Consider the following 26,247-nt stretch of genomic DNA (forward strand, 5'->3'; position numbering starts at 1 on the left):
TAGAGATAGGGTGTCCAGCATTGGCAGGAGGCCATCTTGTCACCATTCCTGAACACATGGGTAAAAACATCTCTTTACAGTTCCCTTTTGTCAACTCTGTGACCCGGAAATCTACATTTTATTTAGCTATGTACTCAACCAGTACACATGTCCTCACATTTATTAGGAATTTTCATACACAATTTTAATGACTTGAGTATTTAAACAATGGTACTCGTAACTGCTGCAATGTATTGGACTACAACAAAAAACCATCTCCATCCCAAAGGTAATCCCAAGCCCAAATCAATACACCAGTGCTACTTACCGTATGATGCAAATTTCACTGGGCCATTATTTATCTAGCCTTTATTTACTTATGTAGTGCCCCCCCCAACCACCAGAGGCCTGATGGTGACCCCCAGATAGGGAGGGCTGACATTCCTCCTCAGGGTGCAGGTTACTAGGCATGGTGGGTGGTGAACAAGATAGAAGGATGCCAGTCACTTTTATGCTTAAACAAAGAGAAGTTTATTTCTCACAACAGGAACAAAAATGGGAGAGAGGGGGTCGGGCACAGGACAGCCTTAGTGAAAAACGGCAGATTGGCAGAGTCCTTAGACAAATTGAAGAATAGGCAGACAGCAGTACAGAAAAGAAGCCTTTAAATGATGGACTGACCTGGGAGGCAACTCCTCTCCCCTGGGTCCAGTCTCCTATGGCAGCCGTATGCAACTCACGGAAGGTGCAGGAATTCTGTGGAGGATTCCATCTTGACGCTTTTCCAGGCTCTCCATGGTTCCCCAGTCCATGGCACAGTCCCCTCTGGTACTTCATCTAAGGTCTCCATCCTTTCCTTCAATCTTCCAAGCAGTGTGCAGGCTCTCCCTTCCAGAGCCCTGAGCGATTGGGTGGTCCTCAGACTTCAGGCCTACCCAGCAGGAGCTACTCCTCACACACCCACCCAGACAAGGGTCTGGGTGGTAAGAGACAGATCACCTGACTTTCTCCAAATAAATAGTCTCTCCCAGCATGCTCAGCTATCAGTGAGATTGGCTGAGAGAAACATACATATTTATAACCTGACTCACTGTAATTCATCACACCAATGCCAAAGGTAACAATGCCACCTACTGACAGAAGGGAGAAATACAGCCAAAGCAGGATTAGGAGGGAAATTCAATGACCACAAGACTATAAATCAGCCAGGCTAACTACTACCTAGCACAGCTAAATTTACTAGCAACCCTGCTTAGGACAAGGGTGCTACGCTTATAACAGCCATTCTCAACCAGGGTTCCTCCAGAGGTTACCAGGGGTTTGCTGGGTTGTGGCTGATTTACCTCCCATTTGATGGTGCCTGCACAGTTCCAGGACCAGCACCACTTGGAAAAGTCACCAACATAACGCTAATTATCTCTTTAAGCTATCTGCAAGGGTTCTGGTCAGCTCAGTAGATTGCTTAAAAACGACCTTGATTCTTTCCTAAATGTACATAATATAACTGGATACTAAATTTTATGGGCGACCGGGCCCTGGCATTCCACCACCGTGGGGAGGCCCCAAGATGGCAGGAAGGGGGCCCACTGCAGAACTCATCAAAGGGTCCCGCTGCGGGACCGCAATAAAGGGCCCCGCAATGAGAGTAAAAGGCCCCAGGATCAGTGAGAAGAGCCCTAGGCTTTAAAGGAAGGGCCCCGGCCAGGGGTCCGGGGGCCCTTCATGGTTTCTTGGACTGGGGCCCTGAATGTTCTAGTTACACCTCTGACTCTTGGCAGCTGGTAACATTGGGCAGAGGCCCCAGGATCAGTGGGAAGAGCCCAGGCTTTAAGGGAAGGGCTGAGGCAAGGGGTCCAGCAGGCCCTTCATGGTTTCTTGCACCGGGGCCCTGAAGGTTCTAGTTATGCCTCTGACTCTTGGCAGCTGGTAACATTGGGCAGAGCCAGAAAGCGACATCATGAAAGGAAGGAAGTTTAAAATGAACTGAGAGTAAGGAAGCACAGCGGGTGCAAGGTGTGAAGCTGGGCGTACGATGAGTTAAATGGTTGAGTCATTCCTGTCCTCTGAGCCGCCTTACTTCTGCTCTGTCATTGGTATCTGACGGTAGAACATTGCCGGGGCCTCATCCAGTAAATTGACCTGCCTCTCTATCTGGACGCGGGTCTTTATCTGCCTTTGCTCATTTCCCAAGAATGTATTACCGTCCCCATGCATAGGTCACACTCCTCCCATCAAATACCCGGGTGACAGCAAGAAAATTGCACTGCCAGCTGCGCAACCACGAAGGACGAAAAATCAATTCCCCTTCGCAATTTGTGGCAGAGGAAAAACTTCATCGACAGGTGGTTGGTATCTCCTCGTATTATAATACAAATAAAGGGGAGGAAAAAAAAAATGAAAGTTATCACGTTCGCCCAGCGTGTCCCTAAATGTCTCACTCCTGCTTATCAAGGCTCCGAAAATGTGATTGCGTCTGGTATTCATGTGAGAATAAGGCCCATTTACTGATCTTCAGCCGTCTGCGAGTCTCGTGCCAGGACATAACCATTCACACAGTCAAACGGCAAAAGATTTATGAGCCGTCAGGCCGAGTATCAGACCGCTTGGTTTGGCTGCAGTGTCAGCAGAAGAGCGCAGCGGCGGCGGTGGCGGCGGCAGACGTAGGGAATCTGGAAAGGCCTATTATACCGAGGCAGGATTCACATTCTCTCCAATGGGAAAGTTAGAGTCTGACAGGCGTGATGCTTTATGGATGACATGGCTTCAGATAATAGACTGAAACTCTCACGCATGAGGGAAAGTGGAGAAAATAACCAAAAGAGGGGAAGTCAGCCAGAAGCACGCGGGGAAATGGCTGCTTCTTCTAGACGATGTAACAAGAAAACAAAGCTTCCGATTTAATCCCAGGCTGCAGAGGTTTATTAACATTTAAAGGGTAATGGTCAACAAAAATGCCCCATGAATACAGGGGTACCCCCTGTATCATGGGCCCCTGGGCAAAGTAATGCACTGGGGCCCCTACCAGCCTGCAGCAGATGTCCTCACCACAGTTCCCCCCATACATCAGGTTCTCATACATCAGGTGTCCCCATCACTGTGTCCCCTTACATCAGGTTCCCCCATCACAGAGTCCATATACACCAGGTTCCCCCATCACAGTGTCCATATACAGCAGGTTCCCCCATCACAGTGTCCATATACAGCAGGTTCCCCCATCACAGTGTCCATATACAGCAGGTTCCCCCATCACAGTGTCCATATACAGCAGGTTTCCCCATCACAGTGTCTATATACAGCAGGTTCCCCCATCACAGAGTCCATATACACCAGGTTCCCCCATCACAGAGTCCATATACACCAGGTTCCCCCATCACAGTGTCCCCTTACACCAGGTTCCCCCATCACAGTGTCCCCTTACACCAGGTTCCCCCATCACAGTGTCCATATACATCAGATTCCCCCATCACAGAGTCCATATACACCAGGTTCCCCCATCACAGTGTCCATATACACCAGGTTCCCCCATCACAGTGTCCATATACACCAGGTTCCCCCATCACAGAGTCCATATACACCAGGTTCCCCCATCACAGTGTCCCCTTACACCAGGTTCCCCCATCACAGTATCCATATACATCAGGTTCCCCCATCACAGTGTCCCCTTACACCAGGTTCTCCCGTCACAGTGTCCATATACATCAGGTTCTCCCGTCACAGTATCCATATACACCAGGTTCCCCCATCACAGTGTCCATATACACCAGGTTCCCCCATCACAGTGTCCATATACACCAGGTTCCCCCATCACAGTGTCCCCTTACACCAGGTTCCCCCATCACAGTGTCCATATACACCAGGTTCCCCCATCACAGTGTCCATATACACCAGGTTCTCCCATCACAGTATCCATATACACCAGGTTCCCCCATCACAGAGTCCATATACACCAGGTTCCCCCATCACAGTGTCCATATACATCAGGTTCCCCATCACAGAGTCCATATACACCAGGTTCCCCCATCACAGTGTCCATATACACCAGGTTCCCCCATCACAGTGTCCATATACACCAGGTTCCCCCATCACAGTGTCCATATACAGCAGGTTCCCCCATCACAGTGTCCATATACAGCAGGTTCCCCCATCACAGAGTCCATATACACCAGGTTCCCCCATCACAGAGTCCATATACACCAGGTTCCCCCATCACAGTGTCCATATACAGCAGGTTCCCCCATCACAGTGTCCCCTTACACCAGGTTCCCCCATCACATTGTCCATATACAGCAGGTTCCCCCATCCCAGTGTCCCCTTACACCAGGTTCCCCCATCACAGTGTCCATATACATCAGGTGTCCCCATCACAGTGTCCCCATACATCAGGTGTTCCCATCACAGTGTCCCCATACATCAGGTGTCCCCATCACCATGTCCATATACACCAGGTTCCCCCATCACAGTGTCCATATACACCAGGTTCCCCCATCACAGTGTCCCCTTACACCAGGTTCCCCCCATCACAGTGTCCATATACACCAGGTTCCCCCATCACAGTGTCCATATACACCAGGTTCCCCCATCACTGTGTCTATATACACCAGGTTCCCCCATCACAGTGTCCATATACAGCAGGTTCCCCCATCACAGTGTCCATATACACCAGGTTCCCCCATCACAGTGTCCATATACACCAGGTTCCCCCATCACAGTGTCCATATACAGCAGGTTCCCCCATCACAGTGTCCCCTTACACCAGGTTCCCCCATCACAGTGTCCCCTTACACCAGGTTCCCCCATCACAGTGTCCATATACACCAGGTGTCTCCATCACAGTGTCCCCATACATCAGGTGTCCCCATCACAGTGTCCATATACACCATGTTCCCCCATCACAGTGTCCATATACATCAGGTTCCCCCATCACAGTGTCCATATACCAGGCATCCCAACCTGCAGAAACTCATTTCAGGGAGGTTCCACTCCTCGCCACCGAAGTGCTCTGTGTATTATGCAGTCCTGTGCCCAGCGCTCTGTGTATTATGCAATCCTGTGACCATCACTCTGTGTATTATGTAGTCCTGTGCCCAGCGCTCTGTATATTATATGGTCCTGTACCCAGCACTCTGTGTATTATGTAGTCCTGTGACCATCACTCTGTGTATTATGTAGTCCTGTGCCCAGCGCTCTGTGTATTATGCAATCCTGTGACCATCACTCTGTGTATTATGTAGTCCTGTACCCAGCACTCTGTGTATTATGTAGTCCTGTGCCCAGCGCTCTGTGTATTATGCAGTCCTGTGCCCAGCGCTCTGTGTATTATGCAGTCCTGTGCTATTTACCAATAAAAAAAAAAAATATGTCCCTGAATTTAATTTAAAAAATGTGGTCACCTTATAATAATATTAATACGATTCAGGAACATGTGTTGGGGGGGGGGGGATACAGAGAAATATGCCCACTGAAGTGATATTGTCTAGGGCCCTGGTGCCCAACCTGCAGTCTGAGGGCCATATGCGGCCCTTTTGTATATGAGGTGTGGCCCTCGGACCCCAGCAGTGGGAACATTAATGAGGTGCTAGCATTGATCTCTAATCGCCTCATGTAACATCTTCCCAGTTACCGATCGTCTTCTATATCAAATCCCCAGCAAACAATGTATCCTGTTCTCACTCTTTCACCCCCATTTCCTCTATCAGGTCTGCAGTCATCATGTCTGGGCCTTTGGTGATGCCAGGGGCTGCATTTGAGGCCCCCCTTTAGCTCATAAGTTGACAAGCACTTCTGTAGGGTGACCGAGGATGGTGACCGAGGATGGTGACCGAGGATGGAGACCGAGGATAGTGACCGAGGATGGAGACAGAGGAGGAGGACCGAGGATGGTGACCGAGAATGGTGACCGAGGATGGAGACTGAGGATGGTGACCGAGAATGGTGACAGAGGATGGTGACCGAGGATGGAGACCGAGGATAGTGACCGAGGATGGAGACAGAGGAGGAGGACCGAGGATGGTGACCGAGAATGGTGACCGAGGATGGAGACCGAGGATGGTGACCGAGGATGGTGACCGAGGATGGTGACTGAGGATGGTGACCGAGGATGGAGACAGAGGAGGAGGACCGAGGATGGTGACCGAGGATGGAGACCGAGGATGGAGACCGAGGATGGTGACCGAGGATGGAGACCGAGGATGGAGACCGAGGATGGTGACCGAGGATGGAGAACGAGGATGGTGACTGAGGATGGAGACTGAGGATGGTGACCGAGGATGGAGACCAAGGATGGAGACCGAGGATGGAGACTGAGGATGGAGACCGAGGATGGAGACTGAGGATGGTGACTGAGGATGGTGACCGAGGATGGTGACCGAGGATGGAGACCGAGGATGGAGACCGAGGATGGAGACTGAGGATGGTGACCGAGGATGGAGACCGAGGATGGAGACCGAGGATGGAGACCGAGGATGGAGACTGAGGATGGTGACCGAGGATGGAGACCGAGGATGGAGACCGAGGATGGAGACTGAGGATGGTGACCGAGGATGGAGACCGAGGATGGAGACCGAGGATGGAGACTGAGGATGGTGACCGAGGATGGTGACCGAGGATGGAGACTCTGACCTGAAAACTTTTCCCTTCCATCCAGAGTCGATGAAAAGTTCGGAACGATCACCAGAGGGATTTGGCTTGCAGGCCAGCTAATTGCAGAAGGAAATTAGCGATGAGCAGCGGGTACCTCGCCTCGCTCCTGGAGTCGGCATAAATGCCACATTTTTACGTTACTCTATAGCATTCCTTCCCCTCCCCCTCCCCTTTACAGCTGTTTTTACCCTATTATTCTTTAGCACACGGCCATTTTGGATTTAATAAAAGGGAATAACAATGCAAAAATTGACCATCTCTGTACAAACATAGCCAATTTTCATGTCATCTTGAAGGCTTCTGCTGTTTGTACAGAGGGCGCCCCACAATGCGAAGTACAGAGGTTCACCTGCTGAGCAGCAAAGTGTTTCTGGAAATTATTTTCAAATGATGGCCTCCGAGGTGGTGAATTTGTGTGTTTGCCTCTGTATTTCCTCTAAGTGTTCATTGCTGAACGATATTCCGAGCTTGTAAGTAGGGGAAGGTAAGAGTAAAATAAGATGTATAACAATATATATATATATACTGTATGTATATGGAAGAATTCTCCTAATTCACCCCCTGTTAGTGTTCAGCAGACAACCATCATCACCTACTGCTTCTGGATCCGATGTCTGCTGGGTAGTCTCTTATTTTACTCCTCTTCCTGGTAGTTGCCCATTTATTTGGTTGATGATTTTATGGCTGTTGGTTCCTCACTGCTAAGCTCTCTGTTTTCATACCCACCACTGCACATGGGCACCTCCTGTAGTGAAAAGTGAACCTGTTGGTAGTTTATTTCTGGACCCGCCTGATCTGTTTCCAGACTATTCCTAGTTAATCCTGTCCTTGCCTAGGCACCACTTGTTGTTTCCTATGAATGGCTCTGACTTCCGGTCCATGAATTATCTCTGCTGTGTCCGCCTTTACCCATCGTCCATCCTTATCTCCTTAGTCCTGTCCTAATTTCGCTTGTTCCTAGCCTTATCTCCTGAACCCTCTTCTAGATTTGTCTGGAATTCTCAGGTCTTCCTGGATCTCCTTTGTTCCGTCCTAATTTTACTTGTTCCTAGTCTTATCTCCTGAACCCTCTTCTAGATTTGTCTGATATTCTCAGGTCTTTCTGGATTTACTTTGACCCCCTTCCTAGTTTTTGCATGGTCCTACCTTTGTCTCCTGAACCCTCTTCTAGATTTGTCTGGAATTCTCAGGTCTTCCTGGATCTCCTTTGTCCCGTCCTAATTTTACTTGTTCCTAGCCTTATCTCCTCAACCCTCTTCTAAACGTTTCTGAAATTCTCAGGTCTTCCTGGATCTCATTTGTCCTGTCCTAATTTTGCTTTGTCCCAGCCTTGTCTCCTGAACCCTCTTTTAGATTTGTCTGATATTCTCAGGTCTTCCTGCATTTCCTTTGACCCCAACCTAGTTTTGCATGGTCCTAGCATTGTCTTCTGAGCCCCCTTCTAGATTTTTCTGGAATTCTGGATCTGACCTATGGCAAGTTTGCTGAATCTGAGTGATCTCCACCAGTACCTGGACTTGGACCCTGATTACTGCTCACCATTCTTAATAATCAGGTTTCTGAAAGGTTGCTACTGTAGCGCTCACCCCCGTATGTGGATTCAAATCGGTTCTTTCCCCAAGGGAAAAGCAGCAGCCAGTCACACAGCTGCTGTCCACCCATTCTGGCTCAATGAATAGTCTATAGGCACTTTTTTTTTTTGTTAAGGTCCATAAAGACATGGATGGGCAAATTTGGGGTGGAGGAACTTGACTGGCCTCCACAGAGTCCTGACCTTAACCTGTGAGAACACCTTTGGGATGAATTAGAGCGGAGACTGCGAGCCAGGCCTTCTCATCCAACATCAGCCTGACCTCACAAATGCGCTTCTGGAAGAATGGTGAAACACTCCCATAGACACTCCTAAACCTTGTGGATGGCCTTCCCAGAAGAGTTGAAGCTGTTATAGCTGCAAAGGATGGGCCAACTCAATATTGAACCCTACGGACTAAGACTGGTAAGGTTTAGGAGTGTGTCTATGGAATGTTTGACCATTCTTCCAGAAGCCCATTTGTGAGGTCAGGCACTGATGCTGGAGGAGAAGGCCTGGCTCAGAGTCTCCGCTCTAGGGTGGGCCAACTCAATATTAAACCCTACAGACTAAGACTGGGATGCCATTAAAGTTCATGTGTGTGTAAAGGCCGGCGTCCCAATACTTTTGACAATATAGTGTATAAGGCAGGGATCCTCAAACTACGGCCCTCCAGCTGTTGAGGAACTACACGTCCCATGAGGAATTGTAAAACTCTGACATTCACAGACATGACTAGGCATGATGGGAATTGTAGTTCCTGAACAACTGGAGGGCCGTAGTTTGAAGACCCCCTGGTATAAGGTCCCACACCAAGAAAGTCATCTGAGATCTTAAGAGATTGCAATGTCCAATTAGATAGCTATCTTCTCCAGGAGACTGATAGAGTCCTTGAGGGGACAATCCCCTCAACAGACCCCACTCCATTTGTAATAATAGCACAGTGCCCTGTGGCAAACACAGCCACTGTATATTGTCCTTCGTGTACGCATTATGTTTATTGCATGTGTATACCTTTAAGAACCAAGTGTTTGTAATGTAATGCTACAGCCCTTCTTCCCCCATCCCCCCCCTCCTGTTTCTGTGTCTAATTGTGTGGATTCATGACACATAGACAATGGTCTGGACTGGAGACATCTCTCCGCAGGGGGTGTGTATTGAGAGACTGCCTGTTTCAATGTACAAATATTCAGTCCCCCATGTGGTCCGCTGCTGTACAGCCCCTGGAATGTCTGTGGGGAAGCCCCTTGCATGGGGAATCCCATAAATACTGAAAGCCTGTGAATAAAAGTTGTTGTTGACTCCCAGCCTATGTGTCGCCTAGTTCTTGGGAGGGAAGGATGGTATAACGCTACCTGGATTGTTGCATGCTGTACCGGCCTATTTGGATTATTACCTGTTTTCCTGTCTACCAGCAGAGACCCTGTAAACTACTTCTATGCCCCCTACAGGACAGAGGGGAACCTGCGCCTGCCTACAGGTGAGCTTTAGATTTGAGGACTGTATAGCTGTACTTTGATCTGTTCCTTTATGTGAGGCATCTAGATCAGGGCTGTTCCCAGGGATATCTGCCAACTTCTACATTTTTTAAGACCTCAGCCTCAGCGAAAGCCCCAAAGACCCTGCTGAGTACAATTACAATGACGTGAATTACACCGGGGTGAGGAAACATTTCACATGATATACCGGGCTCGGTATTAGCGCGGCATTGTTATAGATGATCGGATCCAATTTATGTCTAATATTTCATCCCGTACGATTCATAGACACCACCTTCCCGTATATCTCGCCATTCCCAGCCTCCAGCAGACAATATTGCAATCAGGAGATATTTAATTGCTTCGGGTTTTAATATTTAAACAAATAACCCTTGGTCCTGCCAACTGGGCGAGCGGCGAACATCCCGCATATGCCAGGAGAGTTAGAGGGAAGCGAAGACGGAGGCAGGGACGAGGGCCAGGCCATCATCGCCGCGGTGACAGATGCCGAATGTTGGAAGAGAACCTGTGCTGAACTTAATCTTTCTTGCCTTAAGGGGGATGAGGCTGAGATGAAGAGATGGGGGGGGGGCGCTCTCCATGAATTCCTGGCAGGGCCGACGACTTACCAAGTGAAATCCACGTTTGCTGAACCATCGAAAACCTCAAAAAGTCTGAAGAGAAATATTCAGAAATGGCCAGAATACAAAATTCACATAAAAAGCTTTGATTAACATTTGTAACATGGAAAAGTTTAGCGGGGAAAATTTTGCGACTTCACAAACAGTCTAATGCAGAATCCTTCATGTGATTCACTATATCCGATCCCCCCAGGACTCTGCATTCACTATATCCGATCCCCCCAGGACTCTGCATTCACTATATCTGATCTCCCCAGGACTCTGCATTCACTATATCTGATCTCCCCAGGACTCTGCATTCACTATATCCGATCCCCCCAGGACTCTGCATTCACTATATCCGATCCCCCCAGGACTCTGCATTCACTATATCCGATCCCCCCAGGACTCTGCATTCACTATATCCGATCCCCCCAGGACTCTGCATTCACTATATCTGATCCCCCCAGGACTCTGCATTCACTATATCTGATCTCCCCAGGACTCTGCATTCACTATATCTGATCTCCCCAGGACTCTGCATTCACTATATCTGATCTCCCCAGGACTCTGCAGTCACTATATCCGATCCCCCCAGGACTCTGCATTCACTATATCCGATCCCCCCAGGACTCTGCATTCACTATATCTGATCTCCCGAGGACCCTGCATTCACTATATCTGATCCCCCCCAGGACTCTGCATTCACTATATCTGATCCCCCCAGGACTCTGCATTCACTATATCTGATCTCCCCAGGTCTCTGCATTCACTATATCTGATCTCCCCAGGACTCTGCATTCACTATATCCGATCCCCCCAGGACTCTGCATTCACTATATCTGATCCCCCCAGGACTCTGCATTCACTATATCTTATCCCCCCAGGACTCTGCATTCACTATATCTGATCCCCCCCAGGACTCTGCATTCACTATATCCGATCTCCCCAGGACTCTGCATTCACTATATCTGATCCCCCCCCAGGACTCTGCATTCACTATATCCGATCTCCCCAGGACTCTGCATTCACTATATCCGATCTCCCCAGGACTCTGCATTCACTATATCTGATCCCCCCAAGACTCTGCATTCATATATCTGATCTCCCCAGGACTCTGCATTCACTATATCTGATCTCCCCAGGACTCTGTATTCACTATATCTGATCTCCCCCAGGACTCTGCATTCACTATATCCGATCTCCCCAGGACTCTGCATTCACTATATCTGATCTCCCCAGGACCCTGCATTCACTATATCTGATCTCCCCAGGACTCTGCATTCACTATATCTGATCCCCCCAGGACTCTGTATTCACTATATCTGATCTCCCCAGGACCCTGCATTCACTATATCTGATCTCCCCAGGACTCTGTATTCACTATATCTGATCTCCCCAGGACTCTGTATTCACTATATCTGATCTCCCCAGGACTCTGCATTCACTATATCTGAATAGTAAAACTGTCACCTGCCACCAGACGCATCACAGTTTCTCCTTGCCAGGGGGGAGGGGAAGCGGGAGGGGGACCCGCAGCACCCGCATTCCAAATTAGTGAGCCGCCTCTGCCCATAGCAACACCTTTGAGCGCCGCCCCTGACTGATGTACCCTCTAGGCTGGCACCTAGCTTGGTGCCTATCGTTAGTGTCGGCTCTGATTACACTCGTTAGGCACAACCTCTTGATTGCCCCTAAATATTAACCCCTTTCCAGTCAGTGTCATTAGTACAGTATTATCACTGCTCACTGTATTAGTGTCACTGGTGATGTCAGTGGCAGTTAGTCAGTTCCCCCAGCCAGTGTCAGTTAGTGTCAGATTTGCTGCCGCACCATCGCAGTCCCATTATAAGTCACTGATCACCGCCATTAGTAATATATATATATAAAATTCCAGTATATATCCGATAATTTGTGGATGCTATAACCTTCACACAAACCAATCAATAAACACTTATTGGGATTTTTTTTTTTTTTTACCAAAGCGATGTAGCAGAATACATAATGGCCTAAATCTATGAAATTTGATTCTTTCCATTTTTTTATTGGATACATTTTTTTTTCCCCAAAATGTTGTCTTTTTTCATTCATATAATATAAAAAAAAAAAACAGTGGTGATCAAATACCAAAAGAAAGCTCAATTTGTTTGAAAAAAAAAAAAAAAGATATAAATGTCATTTGGTTACAGCGTTTCATGACCGCGCAATTAACAGTTAAATTAGCGGAATGCTAAATAGCAAAAAAATGGCCTGGTCATGAAGGGGGGTAAAACCTTCCGGGGTTGTAGTGGTTAATCAGGTTACTTGCCTTATCCTCCTCTCCCCCAGTAGGTGGCGCCCTTCTCTGCTTTCCTATACTTTGCTGGTGAAATGCCCATTGGCGTTGTCAAGACTTAAGCTGGATACACACTATACAACTTTTGTTGGTAGATTTCCATTAGATTTAAGCCCCGTACACACGTACCGATTGTCGGCCGTAAATATTCGGCCGCCGAACGATCGGCCGATTGTCGGCTTGTTAGTATGATGCTTCTGACAACCGACAGCGACTTTTCGGCCGAACAGAATCGGGTGTGCAGGCTATAAAATTTTTGTTGGCCGTCACCAGAACGGCCGATTGTTCCTCAGTCAGTACAGAATTCGGCCGACAAACAGCAGATGAGCAAGACTGGGCATGCTCAGAAAAGAAAAAACACACGGAAAGTTAACCATCACACGACATCACTTCTGCAGTCGGCTGTTGTTGGCCGACAAAATTCGTGTGCAGTCTTTAGCACTTTTCAGCCGACAGGACAGCACCGGACAAAAGATGGCAGATCGTTCGGCCGACATTCGGTACGTGTGTACGGGGCTTAACCTTCAACTATGTAGTGCAGGGGTGGGGAACCTACGTCCCGAGGGCCATATGCGGCCCCCAAAGTCATCTGGTCCGGCCCCCCATGCAGCTGAGTCTGTGTCTCTCAGCTGATCTGTCAGAATGGAGCCGATGCTTCCTGTATAGTTCCGGCTCCGTTATGACAGTCTGAGTGAGTCACAGGCGGAGTGATATCAAATGCACTCCGCCTGTGACCAATACAGGAAACATCACCTCTTCCTCCAGCGTGGCACTGCTACACTTCTCCTAGCCAGCATTTCCCGCCAGCAGCACACACAGCAGTACCAGCCAGAGCCAGCAGTACCAGCCAGAGCCAGCAGTACTCACAGCAGTACCAGCCAGAACCAGCAGTACCCACAGCAGAGCCAGCAGTACTAGCCAGAGCCAGCAGTACCAGCCAGAGCCAGCAGTACTAGCCAGCAGAACCTACAGCACAGTACCAGCCAGCAGTACCCACAGCAATACAAGCCAGCAGTACTAGCCAGCAGTACCAGCCTGAGCCAGCAGTACCAGCCAGCAGTACCCACAGCACAGTACCAGCCTGAGGCAGCAGTACCCACAACAGTACCAGCCAGCAGTACCTACAGCACAGTACCAGCTTGAGTCAGCAGTACCCACAGCAGTACCAGCCAGCAGTACCCACAGCAGTATCAGCCTGAACCAGCAGTACCATCCAGCAGTACTCACAGCACAGTACAAGCCAGCAGTACCAGCCTGAGCCAGCAGTACCCACAGCAGTACCAGCCAGCTATACCCACCAGCAGTACCTGCCAGTAGTTCTTTTCAAAACTTACCACCACAAAAAAGTCGTCTGCGCTCCAGACTGACCGATGCAAACCTGGAAAACCTGTTGTGAGTAGCAACATCATCAATACCAGCTAACATCACACACCTCACCAAAGACAAGCAGTTGCAGCCATCACATTAGGGGTGAGTTAAATGTTTGACCAAATATAACAGGCTAATTTTTAAGGTGATCATTTTGTACGGCCCCCGAATGGTTTTATAAATACCCAAATGGCCCTTGGCAGAAAAAAGGTTCCCCACCCCTGATGTAGTGCAAGGGCCGGCCTGATTGCATACAAATTGAAAGTGTTTAGGTGTGACCTCATATTATATGGTTTTGGTAAGTCTGAAGGAAAAAAATCTAAAGAAAATTGTATAGTGTGTATGGCCCATAATATAGGACTATGGGCTCTATGTTGAACTTGATGACATCAGAGGACCTGCAACCTCCGAGGTGTATAGAGAAGAGGCTGTGAGGAGCGGTCTGACAGCCTGCAGGAGGGAAGGTCACCCCAGTGAGGTCATAGACACTAATAGAGAAAGGACAGAGGTTCTTCTAACCCATTCCCAACTCTATCCAAAGCTAAAACAAAAATGGCGTGGCTTTAGATTTACCGACCTATAGACATCAATCTGGCCATTTCTTTTCAGATGCGTTATTCAGGAAAAAATAAATAAATAAATTCCATTCTACAAAGTTTGGAAATCATAGATTTTCCTGCTTCTGCGCTTTCCAGACAGCAGACTAGTCACAGCACACAATGCAGTTTAATCCTTTCCTATTCCTGTGTTCAGGAGAACCTGATTTCAGGTGATTTGCGTGCTTAGTTCCCCATCAGATAAATGGCGGATGATGCACGCGGCCCGGCGTTATTTCGGCTTATTTGTGATTTATTTTTTTTTGTCCCGGCCGGAGTTCTTTTTTTTTTTTGATTCTAAGGTTAACATGTTTTTCAAGCTGAGTTTGTTGGTGATTTGCGGCTGATAATGACTCTGAGGACATCCGATCGCCTCGCTTTCTCCATCCCAAGCTGATCTGACCGACTGATAAGACACACAGACATCAATATCTTATGATAAGTAATCCTTCGCCAGCGATCAAATTCTACCTGATCAGGGCTTTGTGCCACCAAGGCGAACGCCCTCGACGCCTCGCGTCCTTCCTTTCCCTGTAACCCCATCGCTGTCCCCAGTGAGGGCCGCTCACAATCTCCTGATCCATGGACGGGGAGAAATAGGAGGCAGATTTTGTAATGTGTGATGAAAGATACAATTTATCAGTGAGACGTTCTCCTTACCTCAGCTGTGATCATCTACTAATGCTGGGAATAACTACAGAGGGCTTCCTCATTGGGGCAAACTGTGTTCAGCCCTCCCTACATTTGGGCACCATAAGTATGGCTTCTCGTCAGCCACCTTGAGCCCCGGCCATATGGGTGGTGAGGATGTCCTAGAGAACGACCTGGATTCTCAAGTCTCTGGTTCCACGAACGTTCCCCATCTAGATCTATTAGAGGTAACTATACCTGATGTGTCCATGTGGACAATTCTAGACATATTGTGATAAGATGTAATTCTAAGATCTTGATGTATTCTTATATACTGCTCAAAAAAAATAAAGGAACACTTTTTAATCAGAGTATAGCATCAAGTCAATTAAACTCCTGGGATATTGATCTGGTCAGTTAAATATCAGAGGCCAAGGGTAATCAGTTTCAGCTGCTTTGGTGTTAATGGAATTACCAACAGGTGCACTAGATGGGCAACCTCCAAAACGGATTGACTTTACAGGTGGAGGCCACTGACATTATTTTTCCCAACATCATCTTTTCTGACTGTTTCTCACTAGTTTTGCATTTGTCTAGGGTCAGTGTCACTACTGGTAGTATGAGGCCATACCTGGACCCTATAGAGGGAGGTCAGTGTCACTACTGGTAGTATGAGGCCATACCTGGACCCTATAGAGGGAGGTCAGTGTCACTACTGGTAGAATGAGGCCATACCTGGACCCTATAGAGAGAGGTCAGTGTCACTACTGGTAGTATGAGGCCATACCTGGACCCTATAGAGGGGGTCAGTGTCACTACTGGTAGCATGAGGCCATACCTGGACCCTATAGAGGGGGTCAGTGTCACTACTGGTAGTATGAGGCCATACCTGGACCCTATAGAGGGGGTCATAGTCACTACTGGTAGTATGAGGCCATACCTGGACCCTATAGAGGGGGTCAGTGTCACTACTGGTAGTATGAGGCCATACCTGGACCCTATAGAGGGGGTCATAGTCACTACTGATAGTATGAGGCCATACCTGGACCCTATAGAGGGGGTCAGTGTCACTACTGGTAGAATGAGGCCATACATGGACCCTATAGAGGGAGGTCAGTGTCACTACTGGTAGTATGAGGCCATACCTGGACCCTATAGAGGGGGTCAGTGTCACTACTGGTAGCATGAGGCCATACCTGGACCCTATAGAGGGGGGCCAGTGTCACTACTGGTAGCATGAGGCCATACCTGGACCCTATAGAGGGGGGTCAGTGTCACTACTGGTAGCATGAGGCCATACCTGGACCCTATAGAGGGGGATCAGTGTCACTACTGGTAGGATGAGGCCATACCTGGACCCTATAGAGGGGGTCAGTGTCACTACTGGTAGTATGAGGCCATACATGGACCATGTGGACAATTCTAGACATATTGTGATAAGATGTAATTCTAAGATCTTGATGTATTCTTATATACTGCTCAAAAAAAATAAAGGAACACTTTTTAATCAGAGTATAGCATCAAGTCAATTAAACTCCTGGGATATTGATCTGGTCAGTTAAATATCAGAGGCCAAGGGTAATCAGTTTCAGCTGCTTTGGTGTTAATGAAATTACCAACAGGTGCACTAGATGGGCAACCTCCAAAACGGATTGACTTTACAGGTGGAGGCCACTGACATTATTTTTCCCAACATCATCTTTTCTGACTGTTTCTCACTAGTTTTGCATTTGTCTAGGGTCAGTGTCACTACTGGTAGTATGAGGCCATACCTGGACCCTATAGAGGGAGGTCAGTGTCACTACTGGTAGTATGAGGCCATACCTGGACCCTATAGAGGGAGGTCAGTGTCACTACTGGTAGAATGAGGCCATACCTGGACCCTATAGAGAGAGGTCAGTGTCACTACTGGTAGTATGAGGCCATACCTGGACCCTATAGAGGGGGTCAGTGTCACTACTGGTAGCATGAGGCCATACCTGGACCCTATAGAGGGGGTCAGTGTCACTACTGGTAGTATGAGGCCATACCTGGACCCTATAGAGGGGGTCATAGTCACTACTGGTAGTATGAGGCCATACCTGGACCCTATAGAGGGGGTCAGTGTCACTACTGGTAGTATGAGGCCATACCTGGACCCTATAGAGGGGGTCATAGTCACTACTGATAGTATGAGGCCATACCTGGACCCTATAGAGGGGGTCAGTGTCACTACTGGTAGAATGAGGCCATACATGGACCCTATAGAGGGAGGTCAGTGTCACTACTGGTAGTATGAGGCCATACCTGGACCCTATAGAGGGGGTCAGTGTCACTACTGGTAGCATGAGGCCATACCTGGACCCTATAGAGGGGGGCCAGTGTCACTACTGGTAGCATGAGGCCATACCTGGACCCTATAGAGGGGGGTCAGTGTCACTACTGGTAGCATGAGGCCATACCTGGACCCTATAGAGGGGGATCAGTGTCACTACTGGTAGGATGAGGCCATACCTGGACCCTATAGAGGGGGTCAGTGTCACTACTGGTAGTATGAGGCCATACATGGACCCTATAGAGGGAGGTCAGTGTCACTACTGGTAGTATGAGGCCATACCTGGACCCTATAGAGGGGGTCAGTGTCACTACTGGTAGTATGAGGCCATACCTGGACCCTATAGAGGTTGCACAGGCAGTCCAACTCTAGGAGAGCTGGACAGGGCTGTAGAAGGTCCTTAACCAGTGCGGCTGGTGCTCTGTAATTCGGGGGGGCAAACCAATTCAGGGTAATTCGGGGGGTTATTTGGTAATTTGGAGGGGACCCCGAATGGCCAGTCGGCCCATCTGCCTCCCTAACTCCTCCTGTCTGAGACGGGGAGTGGTGGATGGCTGAGCCGCTGCCGTGTGTCTCCTCCCTCTTCCTGGCCAGTAAGATCGCTTCTCCTTTTGGCCAATCGGGAAAGGGGTCTCACAACCCTCCTCCTGATTGGCTGTGAGGAGAATCAGTGTGACAATAGCGAATATTTATTCAATATTGCCATACAACTGGGTGGGCTCGGGGCGCAGAGCCCACCCTTTTTTGAAGCCTATTAGAGCTTCTGGCTGTGCTTCAGAAAAAAAAAAACCCCTATTGGAATCCATGCATCCAGCACCCTGCATGTAGTTTAGGGGGCCGGATGCATAAATAGGGGGGCGGCGCCCCTGCACCCCCAATGGACGGGCCACCACTGTCCTTAACCCATGAGCAAGTAAGGTAAAACAAATCCTAATGCCTAAGCACAATTTTCCAACTTTGACATGTTAGTAAATCCGTGCATCTCATCACATCTACTTTGTGCATCCAGGTGGATTATACTACATTTTTTTTCAGGACAAATTGGGCTTTCATTTGGTGGTAAATGTTTATTGATATTGGGTTGTGGGCTGCAATCGTACGATCAGCCCACCAATGAGGAGCAGACATGGGGCTGAGTGTTACCAGTGTGCCTGGGGACTGTGCCAGGGAACAGGGGCCCCCGACAACCGTGATCCAGGACCAAGCCATCGCTGCTGCTGCACCAGGATGGTAAAATATTCCACCAGAGAAAAAGCCCTGTCATATAGGGTGATTAGGGTGTGCCCAGGCACATTCGGCACACCCTGTGTGCATGCTGATGTCTGATTGAAATATTCCAACAACCCCCTATCCTGGCATTCAGACAACCATCCAACCTCAGACAGAAACTAATTAGCAGCAAACTTCATTCTGATGATGAAGTCACAAAGAATGGAAGCAAACCCTGCTTGAGTGCTTCCTTCAGTATACGGCTTCCTCCAATCTGAACATAGATATCAGATATTATAGCCGCCAATTGAAACCAAGAACTATGCGGGACTCATTTAGCTGCAAAACTGGAACTGTATATTGAACAAGAATACTGATTTTTATACACTACACACTCAGATGAGGCTGATCACATTATCATATGCAAACACAACTGTATACAGAAATATAATTAACACTATAAACATACACCTGAACAATCAGGGACTTCATTCCAAGTCAGACTTGCCGGCATTGAGCTCACAAAATACAATACACATTATTACAAGTATAAACACATCCCCACAGTAGCTTGCTAGCAGACAATAGGTGAGTTAATTAGCACAATTAACAATGTGTGGAAGACACGTGCTTGATCTGATGATAAATACATCTGCTATGAGTCTGACTGTGTGGAGCAGCCCTTATTGGTAATGGGACAGCTAGGACCTAAACAGGGACCCCAGGTCTAGAGTTCCAGAGTCTGTATCTTGGGTAGACATGGACTTTAATGTAAAATAACATTACTCCCCCAGCACACACATCACAAAAAGTAGTGTTCCCCCACAAGCCAGGGCCCATAGTCAGCAGGCAAGAGTCTAGCCTGCAGTCCCCTCCAAAAGCCCCTGTCCAGGGTAAGTCTATCACAATAATGTCTTATCATTTCTCACAACCGACCACACTATGGAGGACCTCAATGTCTTATCATTTTTCACAACCGGAGCACACTATGGAAGACCTCAATGTCTTATCATTTCTCACAGCCGACCACACTATGAAAGACCTCAATGTCTTATCATTTCTCACAGCAGACCACACTATGCAGGACCTCAATGTGTTATCATTTCTCACAGCAGACCACACTATGGAAGACCTCAATGTATTATCATTTCTCACAACCGGACCACACTATGGAGGACCTCAATGTCTTATCGTTTTTCACAACCCGACCACACTATGAAAGACCTCAATGTCTTATCATTTCTCATAACCGGACCACACTATGGAGGACCTCAATGTCTTATCATTTCTCACAACTGGACCACACTATGGAGGACCTCAATGTCTTATCATTTCTCACAACCTGACCACACTATGGAAGACCTCAATGTCTTATCATTTCTCATAACCGGACCACACTATGGAGGACCTCAATGTCTTATCATTTCTCACAACTGGACCACGCTATGGAAGACCTCAATGTCTTATCATTTCTCACAACCTGACCACACTATGGAAGACCTCAATGTGTTATCATTTCTCATAACCGGACCACACTATGGAAGACCTCAATGTCTTATCATTTCTCACAACTGGACCACATTATGGAGGACCTCAATGTCTTATCATTTCTCACAGCCGACCACACTATGGAAGACCTCAATGTCTTATCATTTCTCACAACCGGACCACACTATGGAAGACCTCAATGTCTTATCATTTCTCACAACCGACCACACTATGGAAGACCTCAATGTCTTATCATTTCTCACAACTGACCACATTATGGAGAACCTCAATGTCTTATCATTTCTCACAACCGATCACACTATGGAGAACCTCAATGTCTTATCATTTCTCACAACCGACCACACTATGGAAGACCTCAATGTCTTATCATTTCTCACAACCCGACCACACTATGGAAGACCTCAATGTCTTATCATTTCTCATAACCAGACCACACTATGGAAGACCTCAATGTCTTATCATTTCTCACAACCGGACCACACTATGGAAGACCTCAATGTCTTATCATTTCTCACAACCAAGCACACTATGGAAGACCTCAATGTCTTATCATTTCTCATAACCGGACCACACTATGGAAAACCTCAATGTCTTATCATTTCTCACAACCTGACCACACTATGGAAGACCTCAATGTCTTATCATTTCTCATAACCGGACCAAACTATGGAGGACCTTAATGTCTTATCATTTCTCATAACCGGACCACGCTATGGAAGACCTCAATGTCTTATCATTTCTCATAACCGGACCACACTATGGAAGACCTTAATGTCTTATCATTTCTCATAACCGGACCACGCTATGGAAGACCTCAATGTCTTATCATTTCTCATAACCGGACCACACTATGGAGGACCTTAATGTCTTATCATTTCTCATAACCGGACCACGCTATGGAAGACCTCAATGTCTTATCATTTCTCATAACTGGACCACACTATGGAAGACCTCAATGTCTTATCATTTCTCATAACCGGACCACACTATGGAAGACCTCAATGTCTTATAATTTCTCACAACCTGACCACACTATGGAAGACCTCAATGTCTTATCATTTCTCATAACCGGACCACACTATGGAAGACCTCAATGTCTTATCATTTCTCATAACCGGACCAAACTATGGAGGACCTTAATGTCTTATCATTTCTCACAACCTGACCACACTATGGAGGACCTCAATGTCTTATCATTTCTCACAACCTGACCACACTATGGAGGACCTCAATGTCTTATCATTTCTCACAAATGATTATCCCTAGTGGCTATAGCAGCTGCTAGCAATCATCACAAGAGAATCCGGCATGCTGGTTGTACCCAAATTGATCGATCGATTAACTTGGTACATTCAGCCTGCCCATTAAAGATTTGAATCTTGCTGAACCAGCCGAGATTGGAACCGTGTAGGGCCAGCCTTACTCATTATCTTCACCAGTTGGACTAGACAACAACAACAAAAAAACAACGGCGCTCTTAATCGATCCCTACTCTATCTTGTCATTATATAAAGGAACCCCATTATACAAAATACAGAATAAAGAGTAACAATGTTTCACACCTATCCTTCCAAGCAGGTAAAGATGATTGGAAATCCCAAGAACCCCCCACGAGGCTCTGGAGTGGACACAGCCGAGTGGCAGCTCTGAGGGGAATAACTCAATCTGGATAAGAGAAAATCAAATGAATTTTGGCTGTCCTACCCAGTGAAGCGCAGTTTATAGCTCAGCGGCTCGCTCTTCCCGGCTCCATCACGGTGTCGTATTAAAATATTATTATAAACAGTTTCAATTAATTCCTGGTGGATAGAAAAAAAAACTTTTAAGGGCCGTGCAATTCATCCCGGGCTGGAGATATATTAGGCGGTGTGTGTTTCTCCCGCACATTATTGCACTCTTGCCTCACACCACATATTGAATAATAATGGGAAATTAAGATGCAGGTAATTACAGAAAGCTTAAGTGTGTATTAATAAATTCTGAGCCATTAGAAGGGAAGTGTGCCGGCTTCTGGGAAAGGTTGTGAAATCGGGACGTGAGCTGGAATGGAGGTTCTGCTCTTAGCGAGGAGACTGGATTGTGAATGACAGTGATAAGCCCGGACTGGCAGGATGACAACTCTGGCAATGTGCAGAAGAGCTGCTGAACGTTCCAGTGTTTCGTGAGATCCTTGTGAAGCTAATCAGGCTGAAAAGTCCTCGCTTTACAACCGAAACGAACCTTCCCGTTTGAATCAACTAAATACGTTCCAGGTGTATCGAGGCATAAGGTGTGCAAAGCCTCATGTAATTCTTGAAGTTTAAAGTGGGAAGTGAGGACTTTTCCAGGACTCTCCTCTAAACATGGAGATCCAGGCAGGATGGGATGGGGAAGGGAGGGGGTTCAGGGGTTCATGTGTTCTAGGTCCCCCAGGGCTAACACCCCGGTGGGGGGGGCTCAGATGTTTTCTAATAAAGTGGGGTTCTCATAAAAATTCCTCAGAGAATAGGTGCAGGTACTCCCCTTGTCTCCGCCCCCTATCCACCTCTGAGCACCATCCTTTTGTTCCACCCCCTACTTTAAGAGGAGATGGGCTCTGAGGAAATGGAGATCCGTGTCAGCCATCTGGAAGGTTCTCCGGCATGCTGGACATGGTCCCGGTGATCTGGTCACTTTGGGCCTGATTCATAGTACGGAGAATTGGCGTTTCGGCTGGATTTTGCGAACCGGTGAATTTTTAAGTCTGAAATTGGTATTCAAAGAACGGCGGGCGGAAAATAAAGCCAACTGTGAGATTCATTAAGATCAACTAATGTCAGGACTGGACTTAAAAACAGTCCAGCTAAAAGGTGGACTAATTTTTTCAAAATCACAAAATATGGCAGGAAAAAAATAAAAAATGTGTGGGAAAGATGTGTTATATGATTTTGAGCTAAACTGCTTTTAAACTGTGTGAAAATGTTAAGTAGAAAAAAAGATATTAATAAAAGTGTAGATTGCAAAAATAGCTCCAGAGTCAATTTCTGGCAGATAGCTCATGTGAGCATGCTCCAAACCAAAAACTAGGCTGAAAATAACGTTTTTGAAAACGTTAGTGGGAGTTTTATTGAATTTGCGGCAAATACCGCCGCAAATTCGCGGTAAAACGGCGCTATTCCGGCGCTAATAAATTTTTTTTTTTTTTTTTTTTTTTTTTTAATTTTTTTTTTTTGCACATATCTATGTATGTCTATATATATATATATGAATCACAAAAATAAATATATATATATATATATATATATATATATATATATATATATATATATATATATATATATATATATATAGATATATATGTGTGTGTGTGTATGTGTATATATATATGTATATGTATATATATATATATATATATATATATATATATATATATAGATACCCAAAAAATAATTATATGTGTATGTATATATATATATATATATATATATATATATATATATATATATATATATATATGTTTTTTATTTATTGATTTGCCTATGTGTATGTTTGTATATATATATATATATATATGAAAAGGAACACTAACACGGCTCCTCCCCGAAAATTAAACATTGTATATGTGTGAAATTAATATATTTTTGGGTTGGTTAGATATAGAAAGTAACAATAATATATGTTTTTTTGCATATGTATATATATATATATATATATATGCAAAAAACAATATATTATTGTTACTTCCTATATCTAACCAACCCCAAAAATATATTAATTTCACACATATACAATGTTTCATTTTTGGGGAGAAGCCGTATTAGTGTTGCTTGTCATATATAACAACATACAGTTGTAGGTAGTTCAGGGATTCGAACACCCAAATACACTGTTGCAAGGCAGCGGTGCTAACCACTTAACTACCTAAAGCTAATGACATTTTTTTCAAAGCATGTGTGATTTGTACTTTAAAAAAAAAAAAATGATATATATATATATATATATATATATATATATATATATATATATATATATATATATATATATATATATATATATATATATATATATATATATATATATATATATATATATATATATATATATATATATATATATATATATATATATATATATATATATATATATATATATATACACATATATATATATATACATATATATATATATACATATATATATATATATATACATATATATATTCTATTTAGACCCAATTCAAGCTCAAATAATTTTTATTTATTAAAATTTTTTGATGGGCTAATTTAATCAAACTATATTAATTTTTAGAGCCCATTCACATTAGCGCGACTTGTCAGGCGACTTGTCAGCCTGACAAGTCGCGGTATGTCACGGTCCATTGAGTAGTACAGGACCCGTTCTAATAGGAGCGACACAAGTCACTCCGACTTAGAAAAAGGGTCCTGTACTACTTTGGGGCGACCTCGGAGCGACTTGCATAGACTTCCAGTATGTGAAGTCTCTGCAAGTCGCGGTGCACAGCGGTGCACAGCGGTGCACGCGACTTCACAGGTCACCCCCCGAAGTCGTGTCGCCTCAATGTGAATGGGCTCTTAAGGTGCCAGTGCATGTATGCTTGGTATAAAGATAACAAGAAACAAAAAAAAAAAAAAAAACCTCAGAGACCACAATTCCCAAATAATTAACCTAGTTTAGTAAAACTGTATATAATCAACAAATTTTTAAAAATAATCCTGCATGCTGGAAATTATATATAGGTGTTTAAAACATTTATTTCTGTGAAAAATTAGTATTTTAAACTTAAATTGATAGGCTAAGAAACTATCAGTGGCATATATTATGAAATAAATGTAACAAAGTGATTATGTTTGTGTAAATTGTGTTTTGCAAAAATGTTGCAAATATGTATTGAGCTTGAGCTTGATTAAATAAACTGACCAAAATATCCAAGTGGTTAGCACAGCTGCCTTTCAATAATGTATTTGGGTGTTCAAATCCCTGAACTACCTACAACTGTCTGTTGTTATATATGACAAGCAACACCCCAAAAATAAAACATTGTATATATGTGAAATTATTATATTTGTTGAGTGGGGGGCCATATTACTGTTGCTTCCTATATAGAGCCACATTACACTCTGAAAAATAGCAGTGTTTGAGCTTGCAAATCTGAGAATTTGCAAATTGATTGAACATATGCAGTGCAACCCCAGAACTCAGAATTCAACAACCCAAAAAAAGATATGTAGATATATATATAAAAAAAAATTACTACATCAAGTCAACACACATAGGAAATGCTTTCAGTAATCTCAGAATGAGCACAAAGTGGCTTTTTCATTTAGACTAATGGGCCATACACACTATAAGATTTTCTGAAGATTTTTTCCTTTAGATTTACCAAAACCATATACTATGAGGTCAAACCTAAACACTTTCAATTTGTATGCAATCTGGCAGGCCCTTGCACTACATAGAAAAGGTAAATCTGAAGGAAAAAGTCTTCAGAAAACCTTATAGTGTGTATGGCCATACATGATCCAATTTTCTTACAATTTTCTGTCCAATTTTCTTGAAACTTACCTTCAAGTATGTAGTACAAAGGCCTGCCTAATTGGATAAGTGAAAGTGTTGTTTAGCTTTGACATCACATTATGTGGTTTGTGGTTAATCTATCAGAAAATTGTACAACAAAAATTGAACATGTATGGCCATACACACTATAAGATTTTCCGTAGACTTTTTCCTTCAGATTTACCTTTTCTATGTAGTGCAAGGGCCTGCCAGATTGCATACAAATTGAAAGTGTTTAGGTTTGACCTCATATTATCTGGTTTTGGTAAATCTAAAGGAAAAAGTCTTCAAAAAATCTTAAGCCCCGTACACACGTACTGATCGTCGGCCGAACGATCGGCTGTCTTTTGTCCAGGGCTGTCCTGTCTGTTGAAAACTGCAAAAGACTGCACACGAATTTTGTCGGCCAACAACAGACGACTGCAGAAGTGATGTCATGTGATGGTTAACTTTCCCTGTGTTTTTTCT

General features: G+C 45.4%; 1 protein-coding gene across 1 annotated transcript in view; it reads right to left on the reverse strand.

The window, feature by feature from the left end:
* UNC5D (unc-5 netrin receptor D) overlaps positions 1-26,247 on the reverse strand; it is a 991,829-nt gene that overhangs the window by 649,970 nt on the left and 315,612 nt on the right. The window lies entirely within an intron of this gene.

This window comes from Pelophylax lessonae (assembly GCF_965119305.1).
Source record: "Pelophylax lessonae genome assembly, chromosome: 4".
In the NCBI taxonomy this organism is placed as follows: Eukaryota; Metazoa; Chordata; class Amphibia; order Anura; family Ranidae; genus Pelophylax; species Pelophylax lessonae.